At 37.1% G+C, this 21,738-nt stretch overlaps 1 protein-coding gene across 3 annotated transcripts in view; it reads left to right on the top strand.

Moving 5' to 3' along the window:
• LOC110826642 (uncharacterized) overlaps positions 1-21,738 on the top strand; it is a 48,462-nt gene that overhangs the window by 4,876 nt on the left and 21,848 nt on the right. The window contains exons 1-2 of one of the 3 annotated variants that reach the window (XM_022057480.2): positions 403-525; positions 20,214-20,262. The exons of 1 other annotated variant lie outside the window; for it this stretch is intronic. The gene's annotated coding sequence lies outside the window, so the exon portion shown is untranslated. Of the gene's footprint in view, positions 1-402; positions 526-7,964; positions 8,953-20,213; positions 20,263-21,738 lie in introns of those variants that run through there. One more of the 3 variants, XM_022057481.2, reaches the window with a different exon arrangement.

Here is a 21,738-nt window from a genome sequence, read left to right as displayed (position 1 = left end):
GTGTTGATAAAACTAATTTTGTGATAACAGCATGCTAAAATATTCCAATGTCGCCAATGTTAACTGTAAATAGAATGAAACTCGATATTTATGTTATACTGCCAAACACAACTTATGTTAAGTTGTTATGTAATGTTATTTTATTTGCTTTTTAATCTAGACCTACGTTTTGTCCGTTTTTCGAACGTAGGGATGAGGTTTGCTTTACGTTTTATATCTAACATTGCTAACTATGTAATTCCTTCACTAGACGGTGTAAACAATTTATAATCTTAGCTTTGAGACACGGGACATGAGATATACGTGAGGTTATCGATATTAAATAAAGCCCACTGTCGATTTCGATATTCATTTTACCATTTGACCACAGAAGTCGGCGCATCTCGATTAACTCATGCATGCAGTCGCTGTCTGGTGACGCCAGGAGGAACTGAGGCATTGGCATTTGTTTTCAGTTGAAGGGTGGCGGGGGAGGGGAAGGAGCTGTGTTGTTCATCGTTCCAGTGTTGTAGGAATTCGTCAAATGTAAGTGAAATGCATTTAAGTTTTTGTTATGTATTCTGAAAGTTTCAGTTATTCAATTCAAATTAATATTCTTAAACAATAGCAGACAAGTCTTGCAAGTTTAGTTGTGTGTTACATAACCTTAAAATTACCCTTGTTGCGGAGTTGAGTTGTTAAGACCCATTTGCGTTATCATACAGATTAGAGAACGATATATATTTTTTTTATGTTTGAGGCAATTCGTGAAAGAGCACACACACACGTGGATTTTCATCGAAGCATTTTTTCAGGTTAGCTGTACGTATTACTTTTGTAGGCATGTTCGCTTTTTCGGGTAGGCCGTATTATCCGCGCGTACATTACAGAATTTTGGCCGGACAACTGTAATTGAACAGACACTGTAGAATAGGTTATAGATGTGTATGGGGAGATAATATTAAAATGAAACTTGAATCAATGGATTGTGAGATCGCTGATTGGAGTAAACTGGCTAATAGAAGGATTCAGTGGCGGGTTGCTGACTGGACGACTGGAATACCATTACGTCTATACTGATTCTGGAGGGATAAAGCTGAATTTATTATATTCTTTAACATTTTAAATTACTCACATGACCCAAGTATTAATAAATGGACCAATATTTGATCTTTATTATTAATTGTATTAGTGTAAACCGTGTTAAATTACCGATTGTCTGTAGAAGTCAATGTTTTGCCTCTAGAAACTACATTCTTTGATAGTAACAGTTAAGAATTATACACCACCTCAAGAAAACCGCGGGGCATGACAGTTGCTAAGCTAGACATTAATAGGCAGAGGTTTTATGGCCGAGAATCCCTTAACAGCATTACCATAGCAAAGCATAGAACACATATAGTAACAAACATTATCCCATTCGGTCGTAAATCCCTCAACAGCTTTGTCATGGCAACGATTATAATAATTTATGCATACAAGACTGCACAGTCGTAAACGTTTTCCAATTAATATAATACTTTACAAAAACTCAGGTTTCAAACGATGCTGGTACATTTTAAAGATGTTTTATGATTCTGTACAAGGGCTGCTTTCTCATGATTTGCGGGCAGAACGCACGTTTTGACCGGGGGGGGGGGCTCATGTCTGTTTGACAATAAGCTTCGGCAGTGTAAGTGTGTCACAACCGATCTCACTCAGAACCAACCAGTTTCACTGCCTTTTAGTTCTGTTTTAAATGTAACCAGGTAAAGAGAAGGTTGCCGCCTCGGGTTAGTGTTACGTATGAGTATCCGGGTTCGAATACCGGAGAAGTGTCCATCACAGTATTATGCATGACCTTGAAAGACTTTCGCTTGTGACAGCTGTCGTATCTCATTTCCGTTGATCTACAGACTGTTCAATTCTTTCGTTTTTAAATAAATTTGTTAATCGCGTGATACATTGTTGAGTTCTCAGGAAAGTAATTTTCAGCACGAGTAAATTGGAATTAATTTTCTGAAGAAGACTTTTATCATAAAACAACGTTTCTCATTTCTTTGAGTGTGTTTCGGTGGTTCGAAGTGAGTTTCTGTCATAAATATTTTAAACATTTTTTTTTGTATTCGTGTTACTGTAATATTTATAGTAATTCGCACATTTAAAAGCATTACAACAAATATTGACCTTGAAATTATGTGATAGTTCAGGCTGCATTTAATCTGCGTAATATATAACTGCGCCAGTGCGCAGAATCCGTAGCCTGGGGGCCGTATCGATATTCAGTGGAGGATATCCGTGTACCGTTATATTGTGAATTATTTCCGAAATGATACTGAAGGTGGCCTTGGATTCTCCTGTCTGCACGATACATGACATTGTACAGGAATTCAGATTTAACTACTTTGTCTCACATTCTTGACGCTCAAAAATATCAACATTTATTTTTCACCTACTAAATTAGCATTATCAGCACGGACTAGAATCGCTGAAATTTGGAATGTGATCGTCTTTCCCGGAATCTAGGATTCTAGATCCAATTCATTTGACCGAGACACTAAAGTGAAAGCAGTTTTATAACCGCCTTCTTCTGTTTGCCAGCTGAGGCGTCCTCTTGATATTTAGGTTACCAAGATTGCAGAGTCAGAAGGCATCCAAGGAAATAGCAAGCTCAACAATGCTCTCAGAGGCAACAATGGTATCGTTATAGCAGAAGTTTTGAGTCTCGGTCATTGTTGCAACAATGTCACCCGAGGTCTCTTGAATACAGTTTAATCATGTTTTGGAAGAAATAGCAGTCTCAACAATGTTCTCAGAGGCAACAATGGTATAGTTATAGCAGAAGTTTTGAGTCACGGTCATTGTTGCAACAATGTCACCCGAGGTCTCTTGAATACAGTTTAATCATGTTTTGGAAGAAATATCAAGCTCAACAATGTTCTCAGAGGCAACAATGGTATAGTTATAGCAGACGTTTTGAGTCACGGCCATTGATGCAATAATGTCACCAGAGGTCTCTTGAATAGAGTTTAATTATGTTTTGGAAGAGGGAAACATTAATATGGAAGTCATTAAAACAGGTGGCGAGTCTGAAAATAGTTAAGTCACCTCTCGCGTTGTCTGATGATGGCTCTAATAGCAGCTAATGTTTCTTCTCAGTCACATCGCTGTCCTATTCCGTAACTCAAACATTTTATCTACTTTTGTTAGCGACAATGTAGCAGTTGCAGAGGATGTTTTGTTATAAATAAGTTAATTATTAATGTTTCATATAAAGTTCTGTACGAACCGAACGGTGTATTATTATTAAAAGGGAATTAACTGAGTTTGTAATCGTTTTAGACGACTCTGTCTGTTTGTAGAGGTGGAATTACCTTTACCTTCATGTCAGGGTATTTGTCTCCACCGATACATTTCGAAAATATTAATATTTTATTAAAATTTATAGAAATATAATTAACTAGGCTTATGACGTTGTATGGCCACAGGATATAATACGAAAAGTTATAAATTTCTTAGACATATTTTTGTATGGTAACATTGCAAACATGTCGAAAGATAAAAAACCACTTTGGTGGTGTACCCGACAAATTTAGCGTAGTCTGAAATCCGTGACTGAATTTCGTAACTTACCAGCCTCAAAATAGGTCTGTAGAATGTGGCCTTCGTTGGTTCTATTCAGAAATTCTTGTCTGTAAACGCAAATTCAGAATAACGCTTTATCATAATAAAGACAAACAGTGTACACCCCTGCTGCAACAGGCAGGGGTGGGCTCCCTGTGTCTCACGTTATAATTTCACGAAAGACGAACTTCTATTTGCAAGCTATTAAAATTACGTTCTTGAATCCACAAAGTCAAACACAGAAGTCATAAAATGCTGTTAATGGATTTTGGGGTTTTATGGGATAATATTAAAATTAAATTACAGTTCCAATTGTAAATCGATTATTCGATATGGAACACAGAATGATATTTTAATTATTTTAATTATCTTGTTTTAAATACATTGTGATTTGACGGAATAACCAAATAATTTAATTTTAATTCAACAAATCACAATATGACGCAACTACACTATTTTAGGGATAATATTAATAACTTTGAGTTTCCTATTTTATATCTTACCGTCATTTTTCACGGGTAATTTACTAATATTTTTAGCAGAAGAACTCACGTCATTTGACACGAGGCCTGGGTGATAGTTTGAGTTGTCGATGTGAGGTTAATATTACAGTGGGTGTTAGAGAAGCAGTGTTACTATACGGAGTGGATTAAAGTGGCTTAGATTAGTATCTAGTAGCGGGCTCTTGTGGACACAGTAGTGAACCTTCTGGTTGTATACAACTTAGGACGTTCTTGATTAACTAAGCGACTATCAGCTACTCAAGCAGAACTTCGTTTCGTGGAGTTAATGTGGAATGTAATTCATGTGATGCTAATGTTCGCGAGTTAACTGTAAATCTTAGTCGTTCTTAGTAATTAGATCCACCACCTGATTAAGAGTTGATGTGCCTTTCAGATCTTTGAATCCCTCATCACCTATTGTTATAGCAGGGTTTGAACTACCGCTCGTTCGCTCACTGAGCATTATAACTGATGAGAATTATTCAGCTGTAATTACGTGGATCCAATCAGAGGAGTAGTTTAATTAGTTCTATGTAGACCTGAGAAGCTGGTACCAGTTCCTTCAGACCAGACGAATAAGAAAGAACTAGCTTAAACCCTTTTCATTCTGAACTAGGAATATCTGGGTTACAGGGTGTGCGAAATTCAGGAAACCTTTTCATTTTCTCACCATAGGCCTGACGCGAATGTCACAACCGAGACTTGACCTCTGTATTTTTGGAGTAGAAGTGAAATTCGGTGTCGGTACCCCAGGACCCTCGGTTCTGATGCACTACGAGAGGTCTTGCCCCGACTTTTTTCTGTTCAGTTTCGTGGCATCGGTTTAGCATAGCGAGTGTGTTTGTAGACACCTACAGGGTGGGTGGAAAGTAAGTAGGCATTTGAGAAATGGTTATAACCTCTATATTTCCAATGCAAAGATATTTAATGCCTACTTACTTTCCACCCACCCTGTATACTCAAGAGTATGTCAGCAAAATTTTGTTTTGCAAACTACTCATTGCATTAATAAATTAATAATACGTCAGCAGAATTGTCAGGGATACAGAATGTTGTGTGTGTGTGTGTGTCAGTCATGTCTGCTGTGGGGTCACCCCCCTCTCCCCCGTGTAGGAGTTACAGTAATTAAACAGTTGGTTCAGCGTGACATTAATAAGGATTGCGAAGGTTGATTCGCGTACATGTCAACAAGGACTTTTTTTTTTTGAAGGTTCTGTCGGAGTTGAAGATTCGATTGTGATCTTCAGGATTGTGACGCCACGTGGTATTGTAGGTGGTTATTAATTTGAACTTGATCTCTGAAAACGGAACCGATAATTTCCTCCGGAACTTTTGTAACTTTGTACAAAGCCACACGCTCTCACACACACCACAGTCCACCCTCATTCTGTTTTTCTTCCCACGTGGGAAAGGGACCAGGTTTTATACCCAGAAAGACAGGTGAAATAACAGTTTTAACTGTTTTCAATATTTAAATTTTCGGATAGGAGACGGTAGATGTTTTTAGCTTCGTGAGTAAGTTCAGTTAGATATTTTTTAAACTGATAGTAGATGTTTATAAGCTGTTGAACTACATTTTGAATGAGACGTGAGAGAGAAGAGTGAAATGAGTGGAAACAGAAGGGAGTTTCCAAAAAAGCAAGACCAAAAAATTGCTGGACGCTGGTTACAGTGGCGGATTTCATTCACTGATAAATAACTCTTTTCGAAGTGTTAACCAGGCTAATACGGTTTACACTAACATGATTCTAGGTCGTTGTCTCCCAGAATTTGGAACCGCAATTTATAGCCCTTTAGAACTCGAACGATTAAAGATATATAAGATTTGATCGTAATTCGTACTAAAATCTCCGACTCCGACCCCGACCCCGACCCCGACCCCGACCCCGACTCCTTCATAAAAGCTCAATATGTATTAATAAGGGTAGACCTACTAAAATGGTACGTGGCACCTTAAGAGATTTAATCACCACTACGTGAATCATCAGTCCACTTTTTAGACTTATAACCTATATTTAATTATACTTCTAATGGTTATTGTTCTTAAGATTTTATATCGAGGTCGGATTCGGTGTCGGTACATTTTTACCGACTCCGACTTCACAGCCCTGGTAATTAGTGTATCGGTTTTCGAGCTACGAGATGACAGAGCATAAAGTCTCTTGTTTAATTATCATGAACCCCTTTTAAACTTAAGAAAAAAGATAACTGTGCATTGAAGGAATTCGTAATTTTTCTCTGTAACTTTTTTTCCAAAACATTTTTCGCTTCGATAAATAGGTTCAAGTAATTACCCTAGAGATGAGAGGAAAAAACGTCTTTATGTTAAGTGTCCGATTTTAACCAAAATTGATACGCGCCAATACGTTGTAGTAGTTAAATTTCCCCATGCGTCTATTCTAGGTCTATCAATTTATCTCTTTCCTCCGATTTATAATGTAACATATCTGTTATTGGTCGGGTTTGGGCCATTCTTTCTAAACGTTTCTTTTCATTTAATGTTTATATTTGTCAGTTTTATCTTTAATTCGTGTCTTATCTGATGAGTCTTTATTTTATCTTATCTTATAAGGACCTCTAACTGGTCGGGAAATTAACTTTCTGTCTCTTTAGTTTAACGTCTTGTGAAACTGACATTTTATTACATGGTTTAGAAATTCGCTGCTTTTCTGGAACCCAAAGGTCATTCAGTTTAAAAGAAACCATTTTTCAGGCTTCTTAGGTACGTGAATCCAGATCATATATTCTTACCGTACTCTTCTTAAGATTAATTTTTAATATTATCTTCTCATCTACGTTTCGGTTTTTCTTTCACCCGTTGATGCTTTCTAACCAAAATTCTTTGTGCATTACTTATGTCCCCCACTCAGCCGAGCGGGCGTTCCGTAGCTCAGGTGGTTAGGCTTCTCTCCTCGGATGGATTGACGTCGTTAAATAAGATTTCTTGTGGATGAAATGGCATTTGAGGGTTTTCTCCCAGATCTAAGGGATGATAATGCATGGGGTATCAATAATAATTTGGAAGGAGGCGGTCGTGATCAATTTTTTAAGGGTCTGTAGTTAAATTAAGTTCGAGAGACTTGGGAAAATAATGAAGGAACAGTCGACGTTGGTCTTTTAAGGGTTGTAACTTCTCGGAGGGACCTTCAAGACTTTGACGTCTTGTCTTTCTGTGAGATACGTGAAAGACTTTTTATATTTATGAACAGGATCTTTCCATCCTTTTCTCGGACTGGGACCTGTTCATATACGTTCTTGGCAGATGATCCAGAAGTGGTTTGCCATTGCCTTCTTCTGTGTGTGAATGGAGTAATTATTGGGATGCCACGGAGGAAAACTCCGTGTTGCCCAACACAAGTTATAAATTCGGGCACCGCCGGGAATCGAACCCGAGACCCCAGGATTACAAGGCCAGCGTTCTAACCGCTAGACCACCGTGGCGTATGTGAAAGACATACGATAGAATGTTTTTATTTGTAATGTTCGCGGATTTCTTAATGGAAGCAAGGACGTTTTGACGTGAGATTTTAAATATACACAGTATTATCGTTAGTTTACTGCTAAATTAAAAAGTATTTGAGAAAGGTAGCAGGAGAGAGAGAGAGAGAGAGGAAGAGAGAGAGAGCGTGGAAAAGAGATGAAGGTATAGAAAGGAAATTACCTTTCTGGACACGAGTAAACTGTGAAATTTAATGAAAGCCAGTGTGTTAAATAAGAAAGTAACACGTCTGCGAAGGCTGACGAAAGAAAGAGTCAGACATTGGTTTAATTTCGTGACGATTATGTAGGGGGGGGGGGGGGGGGGTAAAAGAAAGAAAGAAACTTCAAGTCCCGGTTCGCCGGTCCAGTTAGTTTTGACCAACACCCGCTAGAAAGCAGGTTAATCGCAAACCTACCTGTTGCCTGTAATATTCTTGCGAGCGAGTTAACGTGCTATTCCTTCATATTTAGTGTAGCAACGTGGTTGAAGTTTGTGGTGACGTTACGAATTACTCTTTGGATAGTCAGATAAGTTCGTTTCGTGTTCATAGCAGCGTTTAATATTAAGAGGTGATACACGTTTTAGCCTCGAATTGACGTACGTGGCTAAAATTATCGATCTGAACTAGAATCAAATTAAAAATAATTATAATTGATAAGGATACCCGGTAACTTTTAATCAAGTTGCCTCGATGACAGATTTATATTTCTTCTACAGTAATTTAATAATAGTAATGACTTACCTACGCAAAGTACGCTCATTTTTAATGTTAAAGTAGACACGTGAGTGACAAGTGGAAAATAATTTTGTGAGTGACACTTCGTTTCGTGTGGACATGAAAAATAACTTTCACGGAGTGTTTTCTTTATAAGCTCTTCGTTCGTAACTTTGTCGTAGATATCTTGTTCTGGATCTAGTGTTCTTAACTACTGGCCTTGAAATTTAAAATCAAAATTTACACGTGTTACACGTATAAGACGCTGACATTTTTCTAAAATAAACTGACTGAATGATAAATTTTGAGAAACGTGTTTACTGGTACATATCAACAAATATAAATTACCGTTGTCAGTGTTGTAAGTGTTCAAGGAAGGTCTGAAGAGAGCAGATATTAAATTGTTTCACTAGTCTTTAATCTCCGTACAGAAATTAATTAACACGTTACGTGTATAAAAATAATTTAAACTGCAAAGTGATATTCCTTCAACAGTCATCAGTCTGTGCAAATAAAAGCAACTGACAGCAGTGGTGTGTTTGTGTGTGTATATATAAGGTACTTTCAAAAACTGTTGTATTGGCGTAAAAGAATGGCCTTTCGCAAGTGGACAGGCAGACGAATTCGAGGGTAGGAATGCACCAAGTAAAACCTTTGCAGTGTTTTTGAAGGTAAGCTCCCCGTCATACGTACTATAAAACATTAGATTCTGTAAAACGTAGCAAATGTGAATATTAAAATACAAAAAAATTAACCGTGTAATGACAGTTATGAAACATCAGATTCTGGGTCTCTAATTTTTAAATTTGTTTGACATTTTATTTAAAAGCCAAGGAATATTTTAATCACTAAAAATTATGATCAAGGAAAAAGGCTATTTTAAATAAAGGAAACACTTTACGATAACGGTGACGTTTATGCATGTTACATTATGTTTAGTTAAATGTGACTTTTTTGATAAGGTAACTGTGACACTTCATAAATTATCCATGAATGCGAATATTTTAGTGCGTGTTTCGGTTGTTATGACTAATTGTGTAAGTCGCATTTAACGTCTTCTTAAAATATTCGGATCATATATTGAAGTTTGGTATAAAAGAAATTTAAAAGAATAAAGTAGCAATTCAGAACTTCAAACCGGTATTTTAAAGCTACTTTGTAGTGTACTGATCACTATTAAGAACTTGAGGCGGTATATTTTAAGCGAGGCCGCCTGTCCCTTAAGCCTGTATGAATAATAGACTTTTCTAAATCGATTTTTCGGTGCTGAAAAGCCGATGTCTGATCTTTTATACGTTATGAATAATCTCGGTGTATAAATATGTCAGCACGATTAATAATAGGGGTCTACTTGAACCTCCGCTTATATTTTTGGAACGCGTACGAAATGAGTGATTGTTACCACGAAAAATTATTTTGTTGTTGGATTTAACGAAAGAAAATTAAATATTCTGGAATTTTAAGAAACTGCTACAAATTTTATTGTACATTTTTCATGATTTCTGTCAGGTCATTTATTTTTATGCGGATATATTCACGTTATTTTATGTCGTGTTTTGAATGTATTTACGTCAAGTTGCTTTGCCTGTCAATACAGTTACGTCGTTTTTATGAGAATATATTAATGTCGTATTTGTTTTATCAGTGCAGTTATCTTTACATTAAAATTATTTCGAAATTGAGATGTCTCTATGTCAAGTCATTTTGCTTATAAATGCAATCACATTACATTGTTTTTTTTTTTTGTGACTGAAACAACTTCAGATTGCGTCTAATTATTTTTATGTGAATAATGTTACGTAAAATAATTTTATATAATTATAAATTAATTAGCATCAAATTACTTTGTTTACTAATTAAACTACTTTGGTCTCTCTTTGTGAGTAGTGCCAAGGCAAATTAATTTGTTGACTAATGTGGGCACGACAGACTCTGAGAACCAGGCGCTGTGGTTATCGGTTAAGACTGGAAATGCAGACTTATAATCTGATTTTCACGGTTTGTGGTTACTTTATGGTTATCTTGGTGCCGTTGGGGTCTGTCATGCCTCACAACTACCATCTTTCCACGTGTCTGTAATTTATATTAAATTAAACGACACACTTTTTTTAAGACTTGAGCCATTTAACAAGGGTTTTCCCCCCTTAAGAAGACGTTCAGTCACATTTTTAGATTTTACTCGTAGCGAGTAAAAAAGCATAGTGAAATTAGACAGGCTAGCAAAGTAGCTGTCTGTTTGCCTCGCCTTCTCTCCAGCCAGTGAAGTTAGAATTGTTCAACTTTCATAATCTAATTAAACTTAGAGATGGTGAAATCGCAGTGTGATATTTAAAGTTCTCACAGCAATGGCTGTCTTCTGGAATGTTTCGGTCGCCCTGATGATGGAGACAGCAAGTACATCTGAAATATTTGGAAATTCCTATCGGATTACATGGCTCGACATCCCAAATTAAAGTCGTCATCGTCGTCAGTGAACTCTGAGGAACAGGATGTATTTTGCTTTCCAAAACCTAAATGCTGAGACAGCTGATTTATAAGAGTTACAGATTTATTCTTGATGATGATGGTTAACTAATTAAAAGTGCGAAGACGAACATTTCTCGGCCGGAAATACAAGCGTCATGTAGACTGAGCTAGATTTATGGTGGTAGCCGGTGTCCTATAACATGGTGTAGCGGGTTTAACGCCTGGGTCGATTACCTTCATGCCAATTAAAAAGTACACGCTGTGATTATTAATTAAAATTGCAGTAAAGCTCTGATACAGACTGGTTCTTCGTATAGCGTGTAATACTGTAACACAGTTCACTTCGTAATACTTGGGGGTTTACGTATTTGCCTACGTAGATTTGGAATGCCCTGTTCTTATTTCATTTTTCTGCTTATAAAGCTTAGTGGTAACTATATGTACCGTTTGCTTTAACATTATGTATGGGTTTCATATGATTAACATAAGATAAATAAATACTTATTGCGAGAAGCCGAAGTTCTTCTAAATATTTAGGGGTTCAGTCCGTACCTCAAAGAAAACACCACACTTTACCATTACGACGATCAACTGGTTAACGATATTTAAGGAATTCGCTCTCTTTACTCTCTGATTCATACTAAACCCATAAAATATTCTGTGAATAAAATGCAGAACTATTAATTGGTACATATAGTTACCACGGGGCTTTAAAGGATTAAACAGCAAGGACCTCCCGAATACTGAGTAATGTCCAGTAAAATAATTTAAATAGGTTTAAAGTGTGAGCTGTGTAGTCGTACTTCGTCTACGTAAGTTAAATCCAAATGCTTTCTCGTGTTAAAATCGTAAAATGTGAACTTCCTCGGTCAATATTTTTCCCTAGTCACATCAGTTCTGCGACGTAAACGCAGAGGTAGGTTCTGGTTCATCTGTAGAAGTTTCAGGTGTTGTTGGGTTCCGTTTTCCAGGCATTCCACGCGTATTTGTTGCCCGGAATCCGTAGTTGCCCGTGTGAAAATCTACACCTAGCGATTTCTTTTACACCACGCATTCAAATCACCAGTGATCACGAGCTGGAACACGGAAGACTCGAGATGATGATGAAGATGAGAATAATTTAATTCATATCGTGAGTCAGTCTTAGATAAATCTTACTCTGTTTACAATCTTCACTTCGTACTCTCTTCGGAGGAACACGTTATCTCATATATCCTAATTTCATTTCTCAGTAGCTGAAATTATATAGCATCAAATGAGAGGATGACAGTGAATAATGAATTGGAAAGGATGTGGAAGGAAGCGGTCGTAGTCTAATTCAAGATACTATCCCGAAATTTGCAGAGGGACTGAAGAAAACCACGAAAACCATTGGGGACAGGCCGTAAGAGATTTAAATCGGGGCGCTTCTGAACACAACGTTACCACTGTCATACCTTGTTCAATACACTGTTTTTAACCTTATCGCTGCAACGTCTCATGAAAATAACAGTGTAGTCTGGAGTCAGTATCTCTGAAACGTCGGTAGATTTATACCGGACTAAACGGCGTTAAATCCCAGAAGACAGGCATCTTCGTACTCGCTGCCTTGAGAACCTGAAATCTCGATGAGACAACATGAAGATTACGTTAGAGAATATTAGCCATTCCAGACACAAACCGATCAAAGTCTTAGTAATTTTTGCCTCATTAAAATATCAGCAATTTAGAAGCTGCTGTTAATTTGTGTGATTTCGTATCTCGATATACATTAAGCTTAATCTGTCTCCTTAAATAATGACCACTTCTAAAATGTATTTAGGTGGAAAATTTCAAACTAAGAAACCATTTGAGAGACGTAAGCCTAGATGGGAAGATGATATTAAAATGGATGTTAAAACAAATCGTTACTGGCAGGATACGACTTGACGTATTCTTGTGTTCACGTAAATGAAAACTGTGCTCCATAAATAGCCGTGAGAATTTCTTTACCAGGTTAGCGACTATCAACTTCTCAAGGAAGATCTATTATATAGGAATAATGCGTTAGTAAGTCAGTTAACGAGGATTTGATTGTAAAAAATATGAAAACCAACGACGTACTTTTGAAAATCGTGATGAATGTACTTTTAAAACACCAGATGAGTGTCTTTTGTTATTTTCCGATTGTCAGCGTTTTTAAATAAACCAGGAATCGGGTGTGTTTTACCCCGGTCAGAAAATGAGGTTCTGTTTACTCGCCTTGACGTAGTCGAGGGTGAAACGTCACAAATTGTGAACCGTTAAAACAAATACTGTTGCTCGGTTTCAGTTATCTGGCTCTTAAACTGCCGATATCTTTACAATGGCCGCCGGCCTTGCGCGAGGTCATGTGACAGATTGCCCTAAAGAAAGCGTTCCATTGTTCAAATATAAAACGACCAGAACCGAAGTCGATCAGGTTTAAGGAGTAAGTTACGGTTTTAGGTCTGCATCAGTGACTACTCTCCAATGTGGACTGAAAATTTCTTTTTTAATGTTTTACCCGTGTTTCTTAGTGTCTGACGAGATTTTATCTCATTGACCTTGAAGTCGGTTTATCCCAGATAAATTTCTGTTTTCGTGAGACTGTATCAGACGTGCGTAATCTTTCATCGTTCTCCGCAAAGAGTCAGAAACTTTTATTCCGTGAAGCTTGGAGCGTATGGAAAAATATCTCGACTGAAAGTGTCATCTGCGTTCCATGTCTTGGTCTTGTAGTCAGGCATTTCCTAGTTCGTGGCTCGTGACGTCCGAAATCCATCCAAATATTTTAAAAAGTCAGTAGCGACCTCACAGAAAACAAAACACTATCAATGACAACTATCAATTTGTCAGTATTGTTCACACAACCCGCAACACACTACCGGATGGCGGTCTTTTGTGAACGAGGCGATGAACATTCCGATTGTTTATAATCGAAACGAAGAACTGGCCATGGAATTGTTTACTTACTCGGCCAGCGGGTTTGTTACTCAGTGTAATCTGGTAGCACCGACGTTTCGGAGGTTCTTACTGCTTCCATCATCAGGGCGATCGTCGTCCTGGATCAGTTTAAGTTTATTTACGTAAGTTTTTACTGATTGTGACGTCTGTAAATCAGAGAAGTTAAAATTGATCGAGGCCGATTTTTCTGTATGAGTTGCACTGCTTAAAAGCGTCTAGAAGGAAACCGCCGGGTATATGTGACATGGGTGTAAGATTTTCTGTGTCTGTAATTTGAAGAGAAACTCTAAAAGAATTCTTTAATTAGCGTGAAGCAATGCTGAATGTTCCAAATTGTCGGTACCTCGCAAAAAATGAAGCTATAACTGATTGCTGCTTGTGTTCTGTTTAATTGCGAAGTTTCTAATAGGAGAACAGCTGTGAGCCTGTTTGATTTCTTTAAGAGTGCAGAACATTCTTGACAGCAAGAAAACAGACAGTTTTGCAGCAGAACGAGAATCAACTGTAGTGGAATATAAATGTTCTCCAAATTGCCCTCCTCGCCTTCTTAAATACTCGTCGACATTGATTTAATTCACTGAAGATGGAATCCATTGTTAGGAAGCTAATAAAATATTTTCTATGTCTAGAAAAAAGTTATGGTAACAATTGTCGTCGAATTGCGAGGCGTTTATTGTTAATAAACTGCGAGATTTAAGATTCCCAACGCGGCGAAGACGCTGTTTGGGTTATTTCGTCCCGTAGACGCGTTGGGCGATATCAGAGTTTCCGAGAACCAGTTTTATGATAATACGAGGTGCTACCAAAACGTTCGGGGAATTTGAATTACACGCGCGAACCGGTTGTGGAATGGCCTGCCGCCGCTAGATGGGGCGAGGCGTACCCTTTGTGAATTAGTGTGCCCACAGCCATGAAGGCGAGAGGCCGCGTTCTTGAGTCTCGTGCGTTTTCGTGACGTGATTTTTTAAATGGCAGATTTTAAGGAGCAAAGAATCTGCATCAAATATTGCTTTAAGCTTAAAAAACTGCTGTAGAAACCCACCGCGTGCTTGTGGAAGCATTTGGTGAGAATGCTCTGAGTCAAAGTAAAACTTTTTTGTGGTACAAACGCTTTAAGGATGGAAACTAGGAGTTTTGATAAGCAATTTTTTTTTTATGGGCAAATTCCCTGAACTTTTTGGTAGCACCTCGTAATGTGCTGTGTGTTGTGCAGGTTTGCATGCCTCGCCTTGCTGCTAGACTTGTAATCAATGCGCTCAGATCGTCTACTGTTTATTGGTCTGTATGTAGCCGAATATTTGGACTGCAGAATGGAGAAAGTCTTTCAAGGCCTGACGAACAGCTTCGTACTTTGTACTCTGCAAATATTACCGAGAGATGCTAGGACATCACGCACGTTAAAAAGCTCGAGACAAAACGCATTGTAGTTACGTAAAATAGGATATGGTTTGTGACTGGATGTGTGAGTTACGTTAAAGCTGTCGAGAGATCTCAGACTTATTTTTGCATGATTGACCTTAAAACGGACAGTCTTCTGTGTCGGACCAACAATTGTCATGACCTACAGTTTTTGTTTTTTAATGTACGTAGTTCGTGATGGCCATTATTGTAACACGTGGAAGTTTATTGCTTTCTTTAGTAGCGATAATCTAAACGTACAGACACTCGAAAAGAAAACCAGCTCATACCTATTCCCCCCCCCCCCCACAGACTTCAGATTGGACTCAGCTTGCTATGTTTTAAACACACTAATGAATCTTAAGGTTCCATAAAAGGCGGCAAATCCTCTTTTACCAGCTAAGTAATTATAAACTTTTCAAAGAATATTCGATCGTGGTTCTCCGAGTTGTGACGACTTAAATAGATGGTTTCGGAGGAATATAATGCCTCCATCTTCAGGATGTTATTGCCCTGCTGTGCGTGGTTGAAGGTAAAGTTTTTTGAGGTACCACTCCGAGGAGGTGTGTGGGGTGCCAGGAACATGATTTATGTGGTAGACTGTACTCCGCGGCAGACAGGAAGAAATATTCTGGTGCTGAGCTCTACAGCGGTGCTTTCACTTTGAAATGTCATAGGCGGACACAATGTCAGCGTTCTCGAATTTTCTTACTCTGACTCTCGTCATTTAGTTTTAAACCCTGACACACAGTGAAAGGGGAAACAAGTGTACGGTACTTAGCTCGTGCAACTTTCATTACGACGAAGTTAAGGCTACGTAAAGTTCTCTTTGCTATTAATCTTAAGCACCGCGCCATGCAGACGTAGGGGGGAGTGGAGGTAAAGATCCACACGTTTCTAATCTTGACATTATAAGGACCTTAACGCTAAGGCGACTTTAGCTGTGATCTGATAACGAGGCTCGGTGGACCCCAGAGCCGGTCTGGACGTTGCGGCGAACAGAAATATCCTGCCCTGCTTGGAATCGAACCCAAGTACCACGGCCCATAACCTGGTCAGATGATTTAATTATTAAAATTAAATTATTTGGTTATTCCGTCAAATCACAATGTATTTAAAATAAGATAATTAAAGTAATTAAAATATCATTCTGTGTTCCATATCGAATAATCGATTTACAATTGGTACTGTTCCAATTGTAAATCGATTATTCGATATGGAACACAGAATGATATTTTAATTATTTTAATTATCTTATTTTAAATACATTGTGATTTGACGGAATAACCAAATAATTTAATTTTAATTTAATAAATCACAATATGACGCAACTACACTATCTTATGATTTAATTATGACTGAGTATAAAGTTTTGCGTGTTAATGGACCTGTCAGTTATAAAGCGGCCTTTTCTGACGAGATTCAGAAATCCCGTTACAATAAAAGTTGAAAGTGCTATCACGGAATTTGCCTGGAGGAACTAAGGAAAACATCGAAACACTTCACAAATGTTGCGACGACGTCAGAGGGCCCGTGGGTTTTTGTTGCCCCCGGTAACGTCAACGTTTAAGTGGTCCCGGACAGACAAACAACGCGTTTGGTTGGACAAGAAATCATAATTTTTCCATAAGAAAATAATTTGAACGGCAACTGGACCATGGTGTTGATGACAGGAACTGGTGACGGAAACAGGTTGGAGCCATGGAAAGTAGAAAGTAGCTAAGCAACGTTCTCCTTGAATGGAGCAAAAACACGTAACCTTACTATAGAAAAAGAACATTTTACAGGTCCGCTCCGGATTGAAAAGGTTTTACAATTTTGTGTACTTCGACACGATTTGATCTTTGTCCATCACAGCTACAAATATTCTGTAATAAAGACTTAAGTTACTTTAATAGTTAAATAATCTTTAACGCTTTAGCTAGTCTCCAAATTCATTCGTTTAATCATTAAAATGGAAGCGATATGTTAAAAACACTCTGGCTCTCCCAAGCAGGTTTTTTACCAGCAATAAATTTAGTGCCATTATCCACAGGTGACCCTAACGAGAGCCAGAAAGTCAAGCTTGAAATTGTATGAACGTTCGAACTGCGAGTTCCAGACACTTTTCTGTCTTATTCTTCAATTGTTGAATAAAAGGTCTAGACCTCGTTCCGTCACTTCTCATGCAGCACCAACAATGGTCTTTCTGGGATAATCTCCCATTTGGTTAAGTGAGCCTACCGTACAGCGTTTTGGTGTTCTTATTCTATTAATAATCACGTTTCCAGCTAATTATTACGTCACCACTGTTGGGCGAAGCTTGCCATGACCTTCGTGTATTTAATTCCCATGTTTTCACTTTGTACCACGCGGATGCTTTAAGGACAAACATATTAGTAATCTCTGACTTTCTTTTGATAATTCTGTCGTTAATAAAATACGTGTGATTGTTGGTGACGGGACATTTGACAGTTGACAGTAACGTATTAGACGTGGCTCTTAGCGGTGCGTCGTGCAGTTGAAGCCGGGAGCCGGGGAAGAGACAGTTTCATTCAATTTTATCAGTGAACGCACTGTAGATTCTGTATCCTGTCCCTTGTGTTGGTTTCCAGAGGGGGCAAAACAAAATTATATCCCATTTACACAATGTATTTTCCTCAGAATCCATTTTAGTATTATCCATCCATGCACAATTTTGATTTTTTTTTGTTTCCTTACGAGAACAATTATTGACAAAGACAGAAATAAATTATTTGGAAAATATATGAACGTTCGGTAAATGAAATTCAGTCCGAATTTTAGTCGTGAACAAAAAATAAACAACTTGGGAGGACATTATTAAAATGGATCTAAAGGACGTCGTTTTTGGATTGATTTTAATTGGCTTAGGGATGGGTCGAATGGAGGGTTTGTGAACACTGGTATGAGCTTTCAAGGCCCAAATATGCTTTCAATTTCGTGACTAACTTATCATTATCAGGCTATCAAGAGAGGGAAAAGTTAAGCGTTTACTTGGGGAATTAAGGCAATAAACCAATAAAATGCAGGTAGCAACAGCACGTGGGGGCTTAAGAAGGAGTAAGTAGCTTCATCTCCCGTTACGAGTGTAGGAATGCGAGAAGCCATTGGCACGATCTCTGCCAGAACTGGGTTTGTAACTGGCCAGCGAACTCTTACCAAAATAATGGACTGACCCGGATAAAAACGTGCATCATAATTACCGACGCGAGACGAATAAAATTGTACTAACATTTGGATCTGCATTTCTTATTATTATTTCTTCTATACACCACTTTATAGGGTATTTACTTCCATGTACCCGAGACAAACCTTGCCCCTACGGTACATAGTGAAGCAGCTATTTCCGAAATACATTTTGTTTTTAATACGTGTTACGTGTATTATAATTATAATAATAATAATAATTATTATTATTATTATTAGTGTTTAATATTTATACTTGTGTTTACCTAGGTAGATTATTTCCTTTTTATCAAATTTGTATGTCTGTTTTAGTGTTTGCCTGTCATAGGATCTTTGCTGTTGGCAAACACTTAACAAAGTAATTTAACTATTATTATTATTATTTAGTATTATTTATTTTATTTAGAATTATTAAATCGAATTATATTACTTAGGTATCGTATTTAGCCCATTTATTTGTGAAATATGATTCAATAAATTAATCGAATTATTATTATTATTAATATGGTACATTTATATATTTAGTTTCATTTGTTTGTTTTACTTTTATTATTATTGAAATAAATTAATTACTTATTATATTTTATCCTGTACTCTGGTTGTAAGAAAAATACGAAACATAATTAAATTCAATTCAATTAATTTATTAAAGAAATTAATTGAATTGAATTGAATTATGTTTCGTATTTTTCTCACCAACTCATCGTATTATTAAAATGCGCTAACTACATTTTCTTGGTTTTATATGAGTATAAAACTTGGTCACTGGCGTTCAGATGCAATCTGGGTTATCTGAGAAAAGGGTTCTGGAGAGGACATTTTTACCCAAGAGGGATCAAATCAGAGGATTCTCGAGAAAACTGCATAATGAGGAACTCGAAAATTCGTACTACTGACCAAATATGTTTAGGGAGGCGTGTAGCACGCATGGGGGGGAGCCCTGAAGGGAAGAGACCACTCGGAATACGAAGGCGCAGATGGGAAGATAATATTAAAATAAATCTTAACGAAATCAGTTGAAGTATGGACTGGATTCATGTCGCTCAGGGTAAGGACTGATGGCAGGCTTTTGTGAACACTGCAATGAACGGTTTGGTCCACGATAAGGAAGTGAATTGAACTGAATTATCAAAATCATGTCCCTCACTCACTCACCATCATCATCATCATCAGTCACTTCGTGTCTGTCCGTCCGTGTGTTAGTCAATGACGTGAATTGTTTTTACTAAGTTCCACCATTGCAAATCGCGGAGGTCCGTCTACATCAGCGGTAACCATTCGCATTCCTCAGCCGTTCTGTATTACGTCATTAAACCGGAACTCTCCAGATAGCATGCGCTCCATTTGTGCTCTCGATCTCAGGAGCACGACTAGCATATGCTACTGTCGATCTAACACGAGAAGGCCCTTATTCGAAAACAACATTACGTGTTTTGAAAGTACCACTTAAAATCAATTTAAGAAAGCATGAAACACGCGGAAGAGTTTAGTCTACTTTCAGAAGCATGAAACATTAGTAAATAAAGCAAGAGTTTCATCATTGCGTTGTACGTTTGTGAAAATCCTTCCCTCAGAACAAGAGAACAGCATAAATCAAAGTAATTGGGAATAGAGATTTAATTTTCCGGGCCCATGAACGTTTTAAATTGTCTTGTAGAACACACCCTTACTTGCTTCAGAGAACGTAAAGCAGAAACATGGCTGCCGAGCGTAGTTGGCATTTCCCCTGTCGATTTGAAGGTTGTAAATAAGAAAGTTCTGGAACACTGGTTGTGAAATATTGCACGAAGATTGTTCATTAACATCTAAAAATTCTGCATTTATTTCTTTCTCGATACAAGGAATACCAATATTTACACTATCCCAACTTTGGGCCTGTCTATTGATGCATTATCTTTCTTTAAATTCCTAATTGTTAATGACTTATTTGATTTTTCAGGTACGTGAACCTCAGGCCTAACGATCATCGTCGTACGAGGCAAATGGACGTGAGTAGCGTATGGAATTTTATAATAATTTTCTCGTCCATAAAATTTATTAAAAGCACAGTTATTTCATAGTTATATAATAAAGTACACTTGCACTTAACAATAAAACTATTTATTACAGGAAAATGTTCTGATCGATAAAAATAAGTTCTATCATTGATTAATTTTTAAGTGAAGAACTGAACAGGGTTTATGGGTTAATTTCGTCGGTCATTTAACGACGTACTTTATATTTCGTTTCGACGTGATCATATCGAGGAAGTTGAAATGGGTGAGGTCCTTGTGAGATTATAGTTGGAAAATCTGAACGGAGGTTACCATTTTGAATATCTATGAAAATTCCCAGATGAGAAAATAATATTTGAAATGCATCTGAAAGAAACAGGACGTAATAATGTAGACTGGATTCTATACTGCGTCGCATAAAAAGTACAGTTGAAAAACTGATAGTCGCACAGCTGTTTCAAGTAATTTCCCCGCGTTGTACAGAGCCTAGATGTTTATGTACTTGGAAACATGAAGTAAAATTTGTTCTTCGAAGAAGTTACGATTACCTGACTGTAATTCTGTTACAAACGAAAGACAGTTAATTATTTTACTTGTAAATTTCCCGCGAAAAATTACGGGAAAATCGAAACTATTAAACCCACACATTCATAAATATTATCCCATGATGACAAAAATTCCTTATCAGCAAACAATCACGAACTAACCAAGTTATCGACACTTAGCTGTTACGTACTTAGATTATTTAGCTACTACCCATTTCAATAACGTGTTTCTTGTTATTTTTTATGACTTCCTTGATTAATTCAGTTCGTAGTATAACAGGCACAAACTAACATAATTCTTATTAGTCGTTAGAATAGCTATTTTAGTCATCGCAGAACTGAATGTATACCATGAAAACAATGAAATCGTTAAACGGAAATATAATCAGACTTTTATTTTAAGCCTTAAAGACGTAAATTAACTGTGTTCGAGATTAAATGCTAAGGGAAGGAAATTAAAGGCAGATCAGTTAATACCACATATTATATTTTAATATTTTCCGTCAAATCACAATTTTAATAAGATAATAAAATATAAAATATTTAAAATATCATTTCACGTTCCGCATCGAATGATCGATTTACATATAATAATAATATATAAGAGTAATCTGATAAGAACATTTCAATAAACTGCATAACATTGTAAATGATTGTAATTCGAGTTTTAAATTTTACCAATCTAATTTATACCTGAGGACGGTTAAATATAACCGAAACATGTCGTAAGAGACGTTCCAATTTGTAAATCGATCATTCGATGCGGAACGTGAAATGATATTTTAAATATTTTATATTTTATTATCTTATTAAAATTGTGATTTGACGGAAAATATTAAAATATTAACCTAATTCACAATATGACGCAAATATACTACCTTATTAACCACATATTATGCTAGTATGACTGAAAATAATGGCGGAT

This window comes from Zootermopsis nevadensis, unplaced genomic scaffold, assembly GCF_977971745.1.
Source record: "Zootermopsis nevadensis isolate Lab colony 2312 unplaced genomic scaffold, Znev_1.0 Znev_ptg000028l, whole genome shotgun sequence".
Taxonomy (NCBI): Eukaryota; Metazoa; Arthropoda; class Insecta; order Blattodea; family Termopsidae; genus Zootermopsis; species Zootermopsis nevadensis.
The sequence above is the reverse complement of the archived record's forward strand: the minus strand, read 5'-3'. Positions and strand labels throughout refer to the sequence as shown.